This window comes from Microtus oregoni, unplaced genomic scaffold (assembly GCF_018167655.1).
Source record: "Microtus oregoni isolate MIOR12 unplaced genomic scaffold, Mior012 000025F_ref0000491, whole genome shotgun sequence".
Taxonomy (NCBI): domain Eukaryota; kingdom Metazoa; phylum Chordata; class Mammalia; order Rodentia; family Cricetidae; genus Microtus; species Microtus oregoni.
Genome location: NW_024543084.1, coordinates 19,884,598 through 19,891,684, shown reverse-complemented (window position 1 = coordinate 19,891,684; position 7,087 = coordinate 19,884,598).

The window sequence follows — 7,087 nt, the reverse complement described above, 5'->3', positions numbered from 1 at the left end:
TGTTTTTGATCAATACATATAGCCCCATGACGGTACACGCCTGCAATCCCTGTTCGCATGTCGAGACCGGAGGACTCCTTTTAGGAATTGGTTCTTTTGTTCCACCCTGGGTTCTGGGGATGGAATTTAGGTTGTCAGGCCTGACAGGAAGCACCTTTTGTCCAGGAAAGCCATCTTGGTGGCTCTGTCTTCATCTTCTTCTGGCAGTGCTGAGAATGGAGCCCAGGATCTTGTTCGGGATCTGCAGGCACTCTGTCCACGAGCTGCAGCCCAGTACAGCCTGTGTATCATTCTATCTAACTGGCCCTTTGTTGAGGGACACCTAGGCTGTGTGCGGATGTTTCAAGCCCTGTTGCAGGGAGCAGCCTTGTAGATATGTCCATATGGATGAAGAGAACTACCGGACAGCATCACTGATGTAGAACAGTTGACACCACCAAACTGTCCTTCCAAAATATTTGATTAATGTTAAATGACTCACCACTCTAATCCCAGCACTTGAGAGGTTGAGGCAAGAGGATCAGAAGCTCAAGGCATGCCTCAAGAAAGAAAAACCCTTTTGGTCACAACAGGCCCATTGCGCTCATCGACTCAGAGGAGGTATAGGTTGCTTGCATAAAACCTGAACAAGATCAAGTCAGTCAACAGTCTAGCATGAAGAGAGGGGGTCATGAGCCCTTACCCCTGACTTAGTAGCTATTGACTGTCGATGGTTACTGGGAGAGGAACAGTCAGCTTTCTTTAAGGGTGTGGCTCCTAGTAGGTTGATCATGCTCCAGTGGACAATTTGACACCCAGGAGTATTTGGTCAGTATTGGGGTGGATCCGAGAAGAGTTACAGGGAGGAGCCGAGACTGAATATGACCAAAATATAATTCATGCATATGTGAAACTCTCAAAGAACTACTAGAAATATTATATTTTCAAAAAAGTATATAAGGGAAGAACAGTTTTAAGCTCCTACACTAAGGCTACCCACCCAGAGTGGTGAGTGCCTGCCTACTGGGCAGGCCTCAGGGTTCCCTGTTAGGGAGCCTGGGCACCTTCAGCTCCTACGCCAGGCTTCCTGTGCTCTTCTGGATACCGCCCCCCCCTTGCTCCATTCATCCTTTTGGCCCTGGATCATTGGGCTACCGGCGGCCCTGTTTAGTTGCTGAGGAATCCCATCTGGACGGGAACGGTTCCTGCTTCTACACTGAAGAGATATACCCAGAGAGTCAATCACAGCAAAGACTGGACCAAGACACCAGGCCTCTCCTGGCTCCATTTGAAGGAAGAGATGGGAAGGCGCCAATGCAAGAATTCCTCCAACAACCTGAAAGACAACATGATACCACCAGAATCCAGGGATCCCAAAATAAGAAGAATTGTACACCCTACTCCAGAAGAAATAGAAGAAATCGACTCAAAAGTGAACTATATGAAAATAATAGAGGACCTTAAACAGGAGGTGAAAAACTGCCATAAACAATTAGAGATTACAAACAAAAAGGTAGAGGAAATGAATAAATCGCTCAAAGACACGCAAGAAAACCAAGAGAAACAAGAAAAAGCAATCAAACAGGTTAGGGAAGCGGTTCAAGACTTGAAGAATGAAATGGAAGCAATGAAGAAAGCACAAACCGAGGGAAGAATGGAGATGGAAAATCTGGGTAAACGAACAGGAACTACAGAGACAAGCACTAACAACAGATTACAAGAGATAGAAGAAAGAATGTCAGACACTGAAGATACCATAGAGAAAATAAACACACTGATCAAAGAAAACAGCAAAACCAACAAATTCTCATCACAAAACATTCAGGAAATCTGGGACACAATAAAAAGACCAAACCTAAGAATAATTGGAGTAGAAGAAGAAGAAGGGCAGCTCAACGGTCCAGAAAATATACTTAATAAAATTATAGAAAAAAACTTTCCCAACCTGAAGAAAGATGTACCTATGAAGGTTCAAGAAGCATACAGAACACCAAATAGGCTGGATCAAAAAAAAAAAAAAACATCCCCTCGCCATATAATAATCAAAACACAAAATATACAGAATAAAGAAAGAATATTAAGAGCCACAAAGGAAAAAGGCCAAGTTACTTATAAAGGTAAACCTATCAGACTTACACCTGACTTCTCTATGGAAACCATGAAAGCCAGAAGGTCCTGGATAGATGTACTGTAAAAACTAAGAGACCATGGATGCAAGCCCAGACTACTATATCCAGCCAAGCTTTCGTTCACTATAAATGGAGAAAACAAAATTTTCCAGGATAAAAACAAATTTAAACAATACATAGCCACAAATCCAGCCTTACAGAAAATAATAGAAGGAAAATCACTAACCAAGGAGTCCAACAATGCCCACAATAACTCAGTCATCTAGAGACCCTTCACCAGCGCAACTCAAAGAAGGGAAACACACAAACCCTACTACTAAAAAAGTGACCGGAGTTAACAACCACTGGTCATTAATATCACTTAATGTTTATGGGCTCAACTCACCTATAAAAAGGCACAGGCTAAGAGATTGGATACGAAAACAGGATCCAACATTCTGCTGTTTACAAGAAACACACCTCAACCACAAAGACAGGCACCTACTCAGAGTAAAGGGCTGGGAAAAGGCTTATCAAGCAAATGGACCTAAGAAACAAGCAGGTGTGGCCATACTAATTTCTAACAAAGTTGACTTCAAACTTAAATCAATCAGAAGAGATGGAGAGGGACATTTTATACTCATAACAGGAACAATTCATCAGGATGAAGTCTCAATCCTGAATATCTATGCCCCTAATATAAAAGCGCCCACGTATGTAAAAGAAACATTACTAAAACTCAAGGCAGCCATCAAACCACACACACTAATAGTAGGAGACTTCAACACTCCTCTCTCACCAATGGACAGGTCAATCATACAGAAACCTAACAGAGAAATTAGAGAATTAATGGAGGTAATGAAGCAAATGGACTTAACAGACATCTATAGATTATTTCACCCAAATAGGAGAGAATATACCTTCTTCTCTGCAGCTCATGGAACCTGCTTGAAAATTGACCACATACTCGGTAGCAAAGCTAACTTACAAAGTTACAAAAAAATATTAGTAACCACATGTGTCTTATCAGCTCACCATGGATTAAAGTTAGAATTCAACAACAATGCTACCCCCAGAAAGCCTACAAACTCATGGAAACTGAACAGTCAACTACTGAACCACACCTGGATTAAGGAAGAAATAAAGAAAGAAATTAAAGTCTTCCTTGAATTCAATGAAAATAAAGAAACAACATACTCAAACTTATGGGACACTATGAAAGCAGTGCTAAGAGGAAAGTTCATCGCACTAAGTGCCCACTTAAAGAAAACAGAGAAAGCACATATTGGAGACTTAACAGCCCACCTGAAAGCTCTAGAAAAAAAAGAAACAGACTCACCTAGGAGGAGTAGAAGACTGGAAATAATCAAACTGAGGGCGGAAATCAACAAAATAGAAACACAGAAAACAATCCAAAGAATCAATAAAACAAAAAGCTGGTTCCTGGGGAAAATCAACAAGATTGATAAACCCCTATCCAAACTAATCAAACGGCAGAGAGAGAATACGCAAATTAATAAGATCAGAAATGAAAAGGGGGACATAACCACAGACACAGAGGAAATTCAGAGAATCATTAGAGCTTATTACAAAAGCCTGTATAACACAAAACTGGAAAATGTAAAAGAAATGGACACTTTTTTAGATAAATACCATATACCAAAGTTACACCAGGACCAGGTGAACAATCTAAACAGACCTGTTGGTCGCGAAGAATTAGAAGCTGTTATCAAAAACCTCCCTACCAAAAAAGCCCAGGACCAGATGGTTTCAATGCGGAATTCTACCAGAACTTCCAAGAAGAGCTAATACCTATACTCCTTAATGTATTCCACAATATAGAAACAGAAGGGTCATTACCTAATTCCTTTTATGAAGCTACAGTTACTCTGATACCAAAACCACACAAAGACTCAACCAGGAAAGAGAATTACAGGCCAATCTCACTCATGAACATCGACGCAAAAATCCTCAACAAAATACTGGCAAACCGAATCCAAGAACACATCCGAAAAATTATCCATTATGATCAAGTAGGCTTCATTCCTGAGATGCAGGGCTGGTTCAACATACGAAAATCTATCAATGTAATCCAGCATATAAATAAACTGAAAGAAAAAAACCATATGATCATTTCATTAGATGCTGAAAAAGCATTCGACAAAATTCAACATCCATTTATGTTAAAAGTCTTGGAGAGATTAGGGATACAAGGGTCATACCTACATCTACAGCTAACATCAAATTAAATGGTGAGAAACTCAAAGCCATCCTGCTTAACTCAGGAACACGACAAGGCTGTCCACTCTCGCCATACCTCTTCAATATAGTGCTTGAAGTTCTAGCAATAGCAATAAGACAACATAATGGGATCAAGGGGATTCGAATTGGAAAGGAAGAAGTTAAACTTTCGTTATTCGCAGATGATATGATAGTGTACTTAAGCGACCCCCAAAACTCCACCAAAGAACTTTTACAGCTGATAAACAGCTTTAGTAATGTGGCAGGATACAAGATCAACTCCAAAAAAATCAGTCGCCCTCTTATACACAAAGGATATGGAAGCAGAGAGGGAAATCAGAGAAGCTTCACCATTCACGATAGCCACGAACAGCATAAAATATCTTGGGTAACTCTAACCAAGGAAGTGAAAGATCTATCTGACAAGAACTTTAAGGCATTGAAGAAAGAAATTGAAGAGGATACCAAAAAATGGATGGACCCTCCTTGCTCTTGGATTGGGAGGATCAACATAGTAAAAATGGCAATTCTACCAAAGGCAATTTATAGATTCAATGCAATCCCCATCAAGATCCCATCAAAATTCTTCACAGATCTGGAGAGGACAATAATCAACTTTATATGGAAAAACAAAAAAACCCAGGTTAGCCAAAACAATCCTATACAATAAAGGATCTTCTGGAGGCATTACCATCCCTGACTTCAAACTCTATTACAGAGCTACAGTAATGAAAACAGTGTGGTACTGGCATAAAAACAGAGAAGTCGACCAATGGAATCGTATCGAAGACCCGGATTTTAACCCACAAACCTATGAACACCTCATTTTTGATAAAGGAGCTAAAAGTATACAATGGAAGAAAGAAAGCATCTTCAACAAATGGTGCTGGCACAACTGGATGTCAACCTGTAGAAGAATGAAAATAGACCCATATCTATCACCGTGCACAAAACTCAAGTCCAAATGGATTAAAGACCTCAATATCAGCCTGAACACACTGAAAATTGTAGTGAGCCGGACAGGATCGCCATTACAAGATGGCGCCGACATCCTGTCTTGTTGGAAATAAACAACTCCATATTTGGCTATGGCTTTGAGAGCTGCGCGTCCCCGCTTCCCGCATGCATGGTGGATGAGGATCCTTGAGCCTATCCTTGAGCCTATCCCGATGCGGTCTGGTGTCAGCTGTTGGTGGCAGCCAATCACAGGGCGACCCATGTGCCAATTCCCTATTTAAGCGGCTGCCTAAGCGCCCCCGGCCCCTTCGCTTCCTGCTGCCTCCCCCCTTCGCTTCCTGCTGCCTCTCCCCTCGCTCCTTCCCCCTCTGCTCCCAGTCCCTCGTTTTGCCGCCCTCTCGTTCCCTGCTCCCCATCAATCAAGGGCACTCCAGTAAAAGCGTGTTCTGAGTGGAATCCTGGTGTGGTGGTCATTCTTCTTCGCTGGTCGAGAGGTCCACCACAGAAAATGATAGAAGAGAAAGTGGGAAATACCCTACAACATATGGGCACAGGAGATTGCTTCCTATGTATAACCCCAGAAGCACAGACATTAAGGGCAACATTGAATAAATGGGACCTACTAAAACTGAGAAGCTTCTGTAAAGCAAAGGACACTGTCACTAAGACACAAAGGCAACCTACTGACTGGGAGAAGATCTTCACCAACCCCGCAACAGACAAAGGTCTGATCTCCAAAATATATAGAGAACTCAAGAAACTAGACTTTAAAATGCTAATTAACCCAATTAAAAAATGGGGCACTGAACTGAACAGAGAATTCTTAACAGAAGAAGTTCAAATGGCCAAAAGACACTTAAGGTCGTGCTCAACTTCCTTAGCAATCAGGGAAATGCAAATCAAAACAACTTTGAGATATTATCTTACACCTGTCAGAATGGCTAAAGTCAAAAACACCAAGGATAGCCTTTGCTGGAGAGGCTGTGGAGGAAGGGGTACCCTCATCCATTGCTGGTGGGAATGCAATCTTGTGCAACCACTGTGGAAGTCAGTGTTTCGGTTTCTCAGGAAATTCGGGATCAACCTACCCCTGGACCCAGCAATACCACTCTTGGGAATATACCCAAGAGATGCCCTATCATATGACAAAAGCATTTGTTCAACTATGTTCATAGCAGTATTATTTGAAATAGCCAGAACCTGGAAACAACCTAGATGCCCTTCAATGGAAGAATGGATGAAGAAAGTATGGAATATATACACATTAGAGTACTACGCTGCGGTAAAAAACAATGACTTCTCGAATTTTGCATGCAAATGGATGGAAATAGAAAACACTATCCTGAGTGAGGTATCCCAGACCCAAAAAGATGAATATGGGATGTACTCACTCATAATTGGTTTCTAGCCATAAATAAGGGTCACGGAGTCTACAATAGGTGAATCTAAAGAAGCTAAGTAAGAAGGTGAACCCAAGGAAAAACATATAGTTATCCTCTTGGCTAAGGGAAGTAGACAAAGTTGCCGGGGATAAAATTGGGATCTTGGGGGTGGGGTGGGATGGGGGTAAGGGGAGATGGGGAGAGAAAAGTTAGAAGGGAAGGAGGGGGGTCCTTGGGGAAACAGGAGGATTGGGATAAAGGAAGGTTGGACAGGGGAGCACGGAACCACAATTCTTAGTTAAGGGAGCCACTTTAGGGTTGGCAAGAGACCTGACCCTAGAGGGGCTCCCAGGTGCCCAAGCCGAGGTCCCCAGTTAGTTCCTTGGGCAGCTGAGGATAGGGAACCTGAAATGACCCTAT